This window comes from Pinus tabuliformis, chromosome 2_2 (genome assembly GCF_031772625.1).
Source record: "Pinus tabuliformis cultivar Carrire ecotype Pingquan chromosome 2_2, CPIR1, whole genome shotgun sequence".
Classification (NCBI taxonomy): Eukaryota; Viridiplantae; Streptophyta; class Pinopsida; order Pinales; family Pinaceae; genus Pinus; species Pinus tabuliformis.
The window spans coordinates 818,420,369-818,433,465 of record NC_142300.1 but is presented as its reverse complement, the minus strand read 5'-3'; the positions used below and the strand labels follow the sequence as shown (position 1 = coordinate 818,433,465).

The following is a 13,097-nucleotide window of genomic DNA, read 5'->3' as shown; positions in this document are numbered from 1 at the left end:
CTGCTGCCTTTCTCCAAAAAGTTTCATCATGGACTTTCCTTTTCAATTCTTTGCCTTCTGGTTTGTTAGACCAACTGCTTTGATTCCATTCATCACTGGAAAACATCTTTTGCAAGTTTCTATGTTGGGAAAGCATAGATTGCAATGTCAAAAAATGTGTAGCAAATCTAGTGATGGCAGGCCTAATAATATCCTTGCCTCCAGTGTGTTTCCTCATGAGACTCAAAACCAGTGCATGATTGTAGATAAATTTTGTTATGCTTTTGGCATTATCTACAGTGTTTCTGACCCAATCTAATTTTCCAATATCCTCAAGCATGAGGTCTATGCAATGTGCAGCGCATGGGGTCCAAAAGATGGTCTTGTGTTTTTCCTCTAACAGTCTACCAGCAAGAACATAGTTAGAGGCATTGTCTGTGATGATTTGAACAACATTAGCCACCCCCACATCCTCAATAACCTCATCCAATAGCTGAAACAACAAGTGGCCATCTTTTACCTTATCAGATGCATCAACTGATTTTAAAAACATGGTTCCCTGTGGGCAGAAGACAAGAAAGTTTATGATGGTACGGTTTCTTTGATCAGTCCATCCATCTGACATGATGGTACACCCTGTTCTTGCCCATGATTCCTTGAAATCTTGCAAATACTCATTAATTGATTTAATTTCTTTCTGCAAACGAAACCCCCTTAGCTCTTGCATAGTAGGGCCTTTGAAGCCTTTTCCAGCAGCATGTATGGCCTCAAACATAGGCTCATAATATGGTGAACGAGCAGCATTAAAGGGGATATCAGCATCATACCACCATCTAGCTATGTAGTCACAAGCAGTCTCCCTCAATTCTTTCTTCCAATGGTCATCTAAAGTGGGCTGAGCAAGACCTTTACTAATACTAACTTCAGGACCATGTGCATCTGATGGAGAGGAGCCTGAGTGAGTGAAAAAACTTTTGATAGTCCCATCACCCTTCATTCTACCCTTTCCCTTATCTTGAACAGAAGCAAAAGAGGGAGGAACATAACGGAAAGGGTTTGATGCATCAGTTTGAGGGATAGAGGAAGAACCCTCAAACTCATAGTGGGGGTTGGCAGCCATCATTCTTTGTATCTCCCTCTTCCTCCCAATTTCAGCCTGTATCTCTTTTTGCCTAGTCTTTTCTTCTTTAAATTTTTCAAAGCTTTCCAACAAATTCTTTCTAATCTCCCCAATTTGATCAGAGGGACATGGAGTAATATTGCCTTTAATCCCTGCCAAGTGTTGTTTCGGCCTATGAATCCCCCCAGGACCTGACTTAATTTTCCTATGGCAAAACTTGCAACACATCTCACTATCAACCATTTCAACATATGCCCAAGCAGGATCTTTTGCTCTAGGTGCCATTTTTTGACTAGGAAAACAATCTGAAAATGAAAAAAAAAAAAAATTGATTCAATGTTCATTTATTTGACTAAAAATTCTCTCTAAGCTATCTTGATATGCACCTAAAATTTACTAAGTAAAAACAGATTTATAGAGGTGGAAAAAAATACCTCCAGGCACAAACTGCCTCCTCAAGCTTGCTCCAAGAATCAGCTCCTCAATGCTGCTCCAAATGGCTGCCCAAGAAGCTCCTCACTCCAGCTACAATGCTCCTCCAAGACTCCTCACTGCTGCTCCAAAACAAGCTCAAGAACTGCTCACTAACTCTCAAAGAAGACTCTCACTCAAATGCATAAGACTGCTGTGAGTGAAATGAGAGCATTTGGCTGTCTTAAATAGAGTTTGGGAGGGGGAAATGGACCCCAAAAGCATTTAACAATCTACCATTACCCTTTGGAATCCACAAACCCTACTTAACTTTACCAAAAAACAGCAAAAAAGTGAATTTAATTCATAAAATACGCTGCCCAGCCGTGCTTTTAATGACTCGGCCGAGTCAATACGGACCCGGCCGGGTCATTGTGTTGGGGTTTGACTCGGTCCGAAACGGCCGTTTCGGTTTCAACTCGGCCGAGTTGTAAAACAGAGGATCAAACCAGCATCACAGTTATCTTTAAAGTGGCGTGATCAGATCTGAGTTATTTTTTCTTTTGGTCTAGTGTTTTTGATCTGGTGCACTGATACAGATCTGAGTAATTTTTTGTGTGCAAGCCTATTTCTTTCACAACAGAATTTGTTAAGGTTTGGTACAGTCATCTTGAAAGAAGATTTTAAGCAGACAACTACACTTTTTTGTGTGTCAGACTTCTGTATTGACTTTGGGAAAATGGCCACGCTCACCAATCTGATGTTAGAAGGAAATCAACGCTTTAATGGCAGCAACTATAACATTTGGAAACAAAGAATGCTGACCATTTTTGAATACAGGCGTCTTGATCAGCTCATTTTGGGCAAAGAGCCTCGTCCCGGTACAGCTGGTACCGATCAAGATAAATTTGATGATCGAAATCGGGAGGCTGTTATGCTTCTCAAGCTCTCTGTCGCTGATGATCAGTTACCACAGATTCCTTCTGGCAAGACCGCTGTCGAAATCTGGCAACAGTTGAAAGAACTGCACGAGACATCTGACAAAAGCAGAGCATTTTTTCTCAAAAATCAGTTGTTCTCCATCATGATGGATGAACATATGTCTTTACAGGAACATCTCAACAAAATTAAAGACATTCGAGATCAGCTCGAAGCCATTGGTCGGGCCATGGAGGAAGAAGATATGGTAGTCATTACTCTGAAAAGTCTACCGAAATCTTATGAACACTTCATAGAAACACTCAACATTACAACCACAAATGTTGATCTAAAGTTTCCAGATTTATGTACCAAACTTCTGCAGCAGGATCGGTGGAAACAACAGTTTGGTAGTGGTGCTTCATCAGTGCCCTCGGAAAATGCATTTGCTGCAAAATACCAGTCCTCTCAGTGTTTTCAGCAGAAAGGCTCTCCTCAGCCTTTTGATCCTGCTAGGAAGAAAAGTGTGCAGTGTAATTACTGTCACAAGTTCGGTCACATGAAGAAAGATTGCCGACAGAGGATTGCTTCTGAACAGAAGAAACAGGGAGGGCCAAATCAGACAGCGAATGTTGCAGAACATTCCGAGCAGACAAATTCTGCCTTTTACGCCTTTATGGCTAAAAGGTCTTCAGAACATGTTCCTTCCTCTGCATGGTACATTGATTCTGGTACATCACGCCACTTCTCTCACAGGCGTGACTGGTTTATTGACTTCTCACCTTTCAGTGATTCAGTGGTATTTGGTGGAGGTGAAAAGTACAATGTAGCTGGCAGGGGTACAGTTCAAATTCATTCTGGTGGACGCACGCTCATATTTCTAAATGTATACTATGTTCCTGGTATGGAGATTAATCTGCTATCTGTCAGCCAGATTATGAGGAATTCTCCTCAGCTTGATGTTGTGTTCAGTGCACACAAGTGCTCCATCATTGACAGGGAGACCAGTCTAACAGTTTCTGTTGGCCTAGAAGACCATGGTCTATACAGGCTACTTGACACCGGTGACTTTCCAGAAGTGGCTCTAGCAGCACGTGTCTCTCCCATCAGCACTCTATGGAATCAGCGATATGGGCATCTAAATATGCAGTATCTCTCTCAGCTCTCTCGGGAGGGACTTGTGTCAGGATTACCTGATATTCAGACTCAGCAGTTGGGGGTATGCAGTGCCTGTCAAGCGGGAAAGCAACATCGGTCTTCATTCAAAAATGGAGAATCTTGGCGCGCATCTAAGGTACTTCAGTTACTTCATGCTGATATTTGTGGTCCTATGAATACAACTTCTATCACTGCTTGCAAATATTTTTTACTTATTGTAGATGACTTCAGTAAAAAGATGTGGGTGTATTTTTAAAAAAATAAATCTGATGCTCTTAGTACCTTTCAGAAGTTTAAAACCTTAGTTGAAAAAGAATCTGGTTGTAATATCATGACCCTTAGGACCGACAATGGGGGGGAATTTTGTTCCTCAGCTTTTGCCAACTTCTGTGATATTCATGGCATCAAATGTCAATTAACCACACCTTACACTCCCCAACAGAACAGTGTTGTCGAGTGTCGCAACCGCACAGTTGTTGAAATGGCTCGCTCCATGTTACAACACAGGAGTGTTCCAAACAAATTTTGGGCTGAAGCAGTATTTACTGCTGTTTACCTTCTTAACCGATCACCTACTCACGCTGTTAAAGGGAAGACTCTTGAAGAAGTTTGGTCTGGTCGTAAGCCTAAGATCAGCCATCTCAAAGTATTTGGCTCAGTTGCATATGTTTGGATTCCATCTGCTAAGCGCTCTAAGTTGGATTCCAAAAGCCAAAAACTCATGATGACAGGTTACAGTGATCATCACAAGGCCTATAGGCTGATAGATATAGCCACTGGTCGTCTTAGCTTCAGTCGAGATGTAGTATTTGATGAAGACAGAGGATTCTTTCAGTCTTCTTCTTCTGAGCAGCGTTCTGAGGATCAGCCTCACAGTGTTCTTCTTCCAGTCGGTCCACCTGATGGGAGGGATGATGTAGCATCAGTATTTGATAATACTCTATCTGAGCTTCCTCCAGAAGCTAACTCTCCTCTTGCTGTCCCTATTGCTCTTGAGCCTTCTCCACCTCCTCCTGATATTGGTTCCTCTACTCCTGATATTGGTTCTTCTTCTCTTCGGCCTAAATGGTGGGCTAAAACCATAGGTGATCTCCGGGATGATGAGCTCCTTGAAGGTAGAACTTCTAGACATAAGAACAGACAACAGTCTACAGTCAATTTTGCTCTTATGACTAACCTACACAGTATTTTTGAGCCTCAAACCTATTCAGAGGCTAAGGGTACATCTGAGTGGGAACAGGCTATGGAAGCTGAATTCCAAAGTCTTCAGAAGAATCACACCTGGACACTTTCTGATCTTCCTGCCGAAAAAAAGCCCATAGGCTGCAAATGGGTGTATAAAGTGAAATACAAAGCTGATGGAACCATAGACAAGTATAAAGCTCGTCTTGTGGCTCGAGGGTTCTCACAGAAGGAAGGCATCGATTATGAGGAGACTTTTTCTCCTACAGCCAAGATGAGTACCATAAGGCTTGTTCTTGCCCTAGCAGCTCAGTTCAATTGGAAAGTTCATCAGATGGATGTAAAGAGTGCTTTCCTAAATGGTGATCTTCAAGAAGAAGTATACATGACGCAGCCTCCAGGATTCAAGGTTGCTGGTCAAGAACAGAAAGTGTGTCGGTTAGCTAAAGCAATCTATGGATTGAAACAAGCTCCTCGGGCTTGGTACATGAAAATTGATCAGTACCTGACAGATCAGGGTTTTCAGCGGAGCCCATCTGATGCAAACCTGTATATCAAGCATACTGGTGATGATATCTTGTTTGTGGTTGTCTATGTGGATGACCTTATCATTACTGGCAGCTCTGCACATTTGATCCATGGGATCAAACAAGATCTATGCAGAACTTTTGAGATGACAGACTTGGGACTTCTTCATTACTGTCTGGGGGTTGAAGTTTGGCAGACTGAAAATCAGATCTTTCTCTCTCAGTCCAAGTATGCCAAAAATCTTGTGGAAAGGTTCAGAATGCAGGATTGCAAACCGGCCACGACTCCTATGGAACCAGGGCTCAAACTTTCAGCACAGTCACCCTCTCCCCTTGTGGATGAAACTTTATTCAGGCAATTAGTGGGCAGTCTCATCTATCTTACTGCTACCAGACCTGACATCAGTTTTGCAGTAAGCTACATTTCTCGCTTTATGTCAGCTCCTAAAGCTGATCATTGGATAGCAGCAAAGCGGGTGCTACGATATGTGCGTGGTACTTCTGATTATGACCTCTTATATACTCGCAGCTCCAATCCTATTCTCAGTGGCTACACTGACTCTGACTGGGCCGGTTCGGTTGATGACCGTAAATCTACAGCTGGGTATGTGTTTAGTCTAGGATCTGGTGCTGTTACTTGGACTAGTAAGAAGCAACAGGCAGTGGCTCTCTCCTCAACAGAAGCAGAGTATCGAGGAGCAGTTAAGGCATCCTGTGAGGCAGTTTGGCTTCGTCGTATGCTTGCAGATATGCATGTTTTCCAGACAGGGCCTACTTCTTTGTTTTGTGATAATCAGGGAGTGCTCAAACTTGCCAAGAATCCAGTCTTTCATGAACGAACAAAGCATGTGGAAACTCATTGCCACTACATTCGCCAGCTGGTTGAAGACGGCTCAGTTCAGTTGCAATATGTTCCCACAACAGAGCAGCCCGCCGACATTTTCACCAAGCCTCTTGGTCCTGATAAATTTGTAAAATTCCGAGGGTCTATTGGTGTTGTAAATAGATTGAGCATTAAGGGAGGGTATTAGAATATTTCTATTTAGTATTTAATGCTCAGTCTTTTAGCTGTTGCTATTTTTATTCTTTTAGCAGTTTCTTAGATGAAACTGTTTGTTTCCATATTCTACATAGAAACCTGATGTTTCTATTATTGTAAATATCTTTGTATTATCATTGAGCTGTTTGCTCATTTCTAATCAATTCATTCGATATTCTTTTACTCATCTAGGACATCGAAGCAGAACCCAAAGAGAACCAACACCCAGAAGTGCTCTTGCGATCCTCCACACTACTTGCTCAATCAGCAGCAGAATAACAATGCATCCTCATAGCTCCAACAGTGTATCTCAGTCCATGAGTGATTGTGCCCTGAAGATATCTCAGAAGATTCTTGGCACCAATCCAATGAGAGAGATGAGACTCAGGCATATGTTGGCTCAACATGTTAACTGCAAAACAAATATCCGGGCAGGAGTTCACCAACAACATCAATGCTACTATGAGTAGATAAAACTCAGAGGCATTTCCCAAATCAGGTCTGACAACACTATCACATAACTTCTTAAAGTTAAGCTCCATCGGGGTAGTCATAGGGTTGCAGTCCACCATTCCAAATTTGGAATCCAACTTCCTCTTTCTTTTGCAAATGAGAGGGTCTGTACCTGTCAGAAAGAGGTTGTCCTCGTAAGGTATCAATATGAGAAGTCTATCATCCACAACCTTAAAACAATGATTTGTATCGGCTTCACTCCTAGTGAATCTCAGCTTCATCAAATAGCTATCAATCCTCTCATACCAAGCCCGGGGAGCTTGATTCAAACTATAGAGCTTTCTTCAACCTGCGTACATGAGATGATCATGAATCTCAAACCCCTCGGGTTATTCCACACTTGTGGTCTTGCTATTACATGAGGGGAATGGTCCCCTTATAAGATTTCTTTCGGTACATCTCAGATATGTAACTTCATGCTCTTCTTTGAATTCAGGGATCCCTGTCACCATCTGTCTCACATCGGGTAGGGCCTTATAATGAAGATGGGCAGACCTTTGGTGCCATTGAAGAGATGTGTCACATGACATGGTCCCCAATGGACTTCCTACAACTTGATACAAATTGCCAATCCTGAATGCAAGAGTAAAAGCATCTTGAAAATTCCTTTTCCAAACACATACCTTTCCATCGATGAATGCCACCTTGTAACCTATGTCTTCTATTGCCGAAATGGGCACCAGGTTCTTCTTGAGATTCGATACATAAAGAACAACTTGTAAATGAATCAAGTTACCCTGATCCAGTTGAAGAGTAACATTCCCTACACCCTTTGTGGGATAGGTGGCATCTTCTGCGTGAATAATCTCCAAGTTTGTTTCCTTCTCTATTAGATTAGAGAGTGCTTCCTAGAATTTGGTGAAGTGCCTTGAGGCGCCACTATCAATAAGCCAATTTCCTAAAGAGTCCAGAGGAGAGGTAGTGGAGAGCGCCGATATAAGATAATACTCTTTTGCTTATCGGAAACAACATTTGATTCTTCATGCCTAGAGTTCCTTTCTTTCTTGGAGTGTCGACCATTTCCTTGATGTCCTGCATTCCTTTTTCCTTTGCCATTGTACGTATCATTCCTTCTATTGTCGCACAAGGTGTCTAGGCACCGTGACAACGCTCAGAGTAAGGGCTGTCACTCTTAAATCCTTACTCACCCCCTTTAGACTCTCTCCTACACAAGTCAAGGGGGCTAGTCCCTAGATAAATGGATGAGAATAGCCTGTGAAAAACAAACTCTAGGAGATTTTAATGATGAACAACTTGACGAAAGTAAACGAATCTCGATTAATTCATATGAATAGATTAAACGTTAATGTAACCAAGACACGACCACAAGATAGAAACAATTATAGACTAGTGATTTTATTTTCAATTAACCGTAGATTAAGTAAAACAAGTTATTTAGAACAATTTTCCGATATGTGACAAATAATGACAATCACGAATAATCAATATAAACGCCCAAAACTGTGACATGCAAGAGATTCTAGATTTAAAATAATATTCACTAACTGCCCAGAGATAGGATTAATCAACTTTCTCCTATAGTCAATACAAAATTTGAAACATTAATCATACTGACAATAGAGAAATATAAAAATGCATTTAATCACCAAATAACACTAAGGAACTTTAGATAAACAATTTAATTATTTCTTAGGCAATAACTTCAATGTGAAAAATGAATAAGTAAAATAAATCAAAGGGTTAATGAATCGAATTTTTAATGGGCCGTAGTCCACGTTAAATTTTTTTAATGTTAAAGCGCAATTCCTTTAATTTATTTCTTTAGTCAAAATTTTTAGAATTTTTAATGTTTTCTAAGATTTTTTAGGATTTTTGAAATGTTATGATTTTTTAGGAAAAAATCAAATGTCAAAAGATTTTTATATTTTATATTTTATAGACTTTTTAATGAAAAATTAAATTAAAAGGGTGAAAAAAAAAACTAAATCGTTTTTTTATTTGTTGAAGTCCTGAGCTAAAATTTAATGAAACATAAAAATATATACACCCTAACCATTTACTAACCTAAAACGAGACCAACGCATATATCATAATGAAAATAAAAATAAACATAACCCTAACCCGTATACATAAAATGAGAAAGTCGAATGTTTTTGGTGTATTGTTTCTGCAGGTCTGGCGGAATGGAACGAGGAGCTGGGAGATGCAGGGTTATGGAAGGAATGGACGTGCATAAAGAGCAGAAGACCCTGGTGTGGAGGATAGCTGCAGCTAGCAGTGATGAGGATAGGCAGAGAGGAATGGAACAGATAGGTGAATGCTGTGGCCAGAGGGCAACGAATGTAAGAAGTGAAGAGAAACGTGGGGGAGAATAGAGAAATGGCAGGTCGAAGGATGGAGCAGAACGTGACTGCGGCTTTTGATAGAAGAGGATTGTGCGTGGAAGAATAAGGCATCGGACAACGTGCAACAAAAATCGATGGATCTGAAGCAACACACAAGGAGATCCGGATGGACAGCGTGATGGAGCATAAATGAAAGGGACTTTCAAAGGGTTTGAAGGATGTTGCGCGCAGGCTGTGGATTAGGAGAGGCAAGTAAAACGAATTGCGTGAGGGTTTGAAGCAGGATGGACGGACAACTTCGAGGAGGAACAACTCGATGGCAGTGCTGAAATGGCAGATTGATGGCAGAAAAAGGGCCGCAAGAGGATTTTCGAGGGTGGATGAACTACGGCCAACAAACTGTGGACAGTAGAGAAGAAAAATTAGGGTCACGAAAGAAATTCGAATTTTCAAGAAACCCCAGAAACGCGGATAACAAAAGAAACTTCAAAATTTTCTGGATGAGAAGAATGCAGCAGAAAATTGAAAACTCAGGGAACAAACCAACCAGCAAAAATGGTGGCCCAAAACCCCTTTAAATCCACCAGAAACTCTTAAAGAATTTCCAGAAAACTTAATTTAAAATTTTGAATCAACTTGCTTTAGATTTAACCCTGAAACCCTCACAAAATTTCTAGATCCGAATTTAAATTTAAACCCCTGGACTACAAAAACGCTGATTAATATTCTTGCAAAATGATGTTGATGAACCCGAGAGATCCAGATCTTACCCTCCAGGGCCTAGATCTGGACTCTATACAGATTTCTCTTTCAGATATGTAGATGCAAGACAACAAGAAGCACCCGAACAATATATACAATGACCCAAAAAAAACTAAAACCCAGAAAACCCAAGTCAAAAAACCAAAAATAATTATAGATCTATGTACATGAATAGTAGATCTATTGATTTAGCATAGAAAAAATTAAATTTTTTGAATTTTAAAGGAGCTACTGAGCTCAAAACCCTTCATGCATCACACATAAAAAAGGTCTTATGATAAGCCCGAGATCAAATTAAGCTGAGCTCTTAAAAAAAACGGATTGGGAGTTGGTTGGTTCAATCGAAAACTTCCCCGAACGGCCGATGATCTAAAAATCAAGACTTTCCTACAAAACTCAGTTCAGCGATCAACATAGAGCGAGAAAACAATAATAAAACTCAGACAAATAGAGATACCTGCTATTATGTTCAAAATTTAGATTATTATTTAAACCCCAGCGACTGAGCAAGATACCTGTACTCAAATCACTCTTCAAAAGCTATTATCAATGGCTAAAAAACTTTACGCATGAAAATGACACATCTTACAGTGTTTCCATGAAGAGTAACATCGGCGAAAATTAACCCCAAAGTCTCCCTTTATTATCCGAAAATGTTTACACAAGAGCTTTTCGCTTAGTACAGGATCGAGAGATTGGATCTTATGACTCACAAATGACCTCCTATTTAAAGATAAATCCTCCAACGGCTAGTTCAAGTGATCCTCATCAAAGCAATCTCGATTGTTGATGAGGATCAAAATTTCTTTTAATTTCATCCGTTGAAATTTTAAATTTTTGAGGAAATTCGAATTTTTCAATTAAATGCATTTTAATTAATTCAAAAACTAAATTTTTGAATTAATTTCCTCAAAATTTTGACTTTGACTTAACCCCAGGGACCAAAGACTTAAAATTTAGCAAAATAATTAATTTACCTTAGTCCCTGGACCTCTTAAAATTTAATTTTTAAGGACCGACGAATTTTGCCTTTAGAGAATTTAAATTTATCTAGGACCTAGAATTAATTAAATTTCTAGCTTAGGATTTTAATTAATTTTGGCCAGAAAATTTAATTAATCAACCTATGAGGGGATACATTATTTTTCCAACCTTCAAGACCCTTTACATCATGATTTTCACATTTTTTACATCTCAAGGGGGAACACCCATTTGCAAAAGACCCTCACAAACTACCTAGTTTTGCAACACAAATATAATCCAATAGACCAAATAATTTGTAATAAAATAACCTAACCAAATAGTTAAGATTATTTCCAAATCACTTTTACATAGACTTGATATAGAACACTAGGACTCCCCTAAGATCCTAGTGACAAAATGCATTCCGACTTTGGGGTAAGGCTGAAGGAAAACTCTTCCGACCATTCGAGAATAGATCGGTGAGACAAAAAGCCTCCTGGAATGTAGATCGTCACCAGAAAAATAGGTTTACCGAGGTAATTACATACACGACACTGATCTGCTAAGATTATTTACATTATACACATGCAGACTAGGTTTACATTATAAGATGATGATCAAGTTGATGATGATAGCTGGACGACACGAACACATCGATCAGGCACTATCCCTTTTGCGTTAAAACGGCGGTGTGCTGCTTTGGGTCGTTGACACGTAGTGGTCAACATCTGGCTGTACTTGGGGACACGTCACTGCACTAGAGGAATGTGAGAATCCAGAATATGCATCCAAGCAACACACAACATAACATAAGTAGCGTCCATCCAAAAATCATTATATAACGTTAAGCATAGGAAAGATATAAGCTCTTCATTTATTAACTAGTTTAATAACATGAAAAACACAAATCTAAATACAAAGTGAAATAGGGCATAAGGTTAGAAATACAACACAAAGATGCCCCATGGCATCAGATGTGTTCAATATAGCACATACTGAGCATTTGCCTGCTTTTAGGCAAATCTGTCGGCTGTTTCTCGTATGTGCCATGTCCAATCCTGCACACAGTAGGAGTTCTTTCTATCCGAAAATCAAGTTGCTCGCGACCATTTGATGCATCAAATCGCTTTCTCATTCTCTTTTTCTTGCGCTTTTTTTGTGGCAGGCTGTATCACTGATGATGTTGAACATTCTGCTTCAAAACTCTTAGATGAAGTATGTGAGATATGCGTGACATGTCTTTTTTCATTTTGCATCTGTGATTTCCTCTCATCCAGCCTCTTATGTATTGAACCCATTTCTCTGGCATGTCTTACTATTAACTTCGCTTGATTTGAGTTCAGTTTTCACGAATCTTTCTTGCAGAGTGACATGATTAGCTTGCATAGCCTTTATTTGATCATGAATTATGGACATCTGATTAGAATGATTAATTTCCATTATTTTTAATCTGTTTTCGATGATATGTATTCCATCTGTATTTATGACACATGGTACCTGCTTTTCTTCTATGGCCAATAATCTATTCTGAAGAGATATTTGACCATATTCCATGTCCTTTATAATTTTATCATTCTTTTCTTTCATGCCCATGAAACAATTTTGCATATAGTTTATTTCTTTCTTATGATTTGCTTGCATGGGAGCTAACTGATTATTATAATCGAATCTCATGATGGTCATTTCTTCATTCATAGTTGACGATTTTTTGAATTGAACTTATTTCTTCTTGATAACTTGCTTCCATGGCAGTCACTTGATTTGAATGATTGAATTCCATGATCGTCATCCTTTCCTCTAGGACTAATAACTTGCTTTGCATAGAATTAATTTCCTCATCGTGATTAGCTTTCATGGTTTCCATTTCCTTAGCATGCTCACTCTGCATGTTGGTTACATGATCAGAGTGTTTAATTTTCATGATTTCCATCTCCTTATCATGTTTTTCCAGGTGGGTGTACAAAGTCCTCATATCCTTGATGTAATTAGTTACAAAATTTTCTTGTTTAAGTTCCATATTTTTTACCAGCTGCGTTTGATTGAATTGCATGTCTTTAACCGATTGCTTTAGTTCTTCTATAATTTGCTTATCATTTTCCCTTTTGTTGTCCCCACTGATTTGATAACTTGTTCCTGCTTTTCCACTGTCATGGATTTGATTTGCAACGGTACAAGTGGATTACATGTTCTGATATGGAGAATTGTCTTGAAATCTTTCA

General features: G+C 39.4%; 1 protein-coding gene across 1 annotated transcript in view; it reads left to right on the top strand.

Annotated features, from left to right (window-relative positions):
* The window catches only part of LOC149195481 (uncharacterized), a 131,498-nt gene that overhangs the window by 25,483 nt on the left and 92,918 nt on the right, over nucleotides 1-13,097 (top strand). The gene's annotated exons all lie outside the window — the stretch shown is intronic.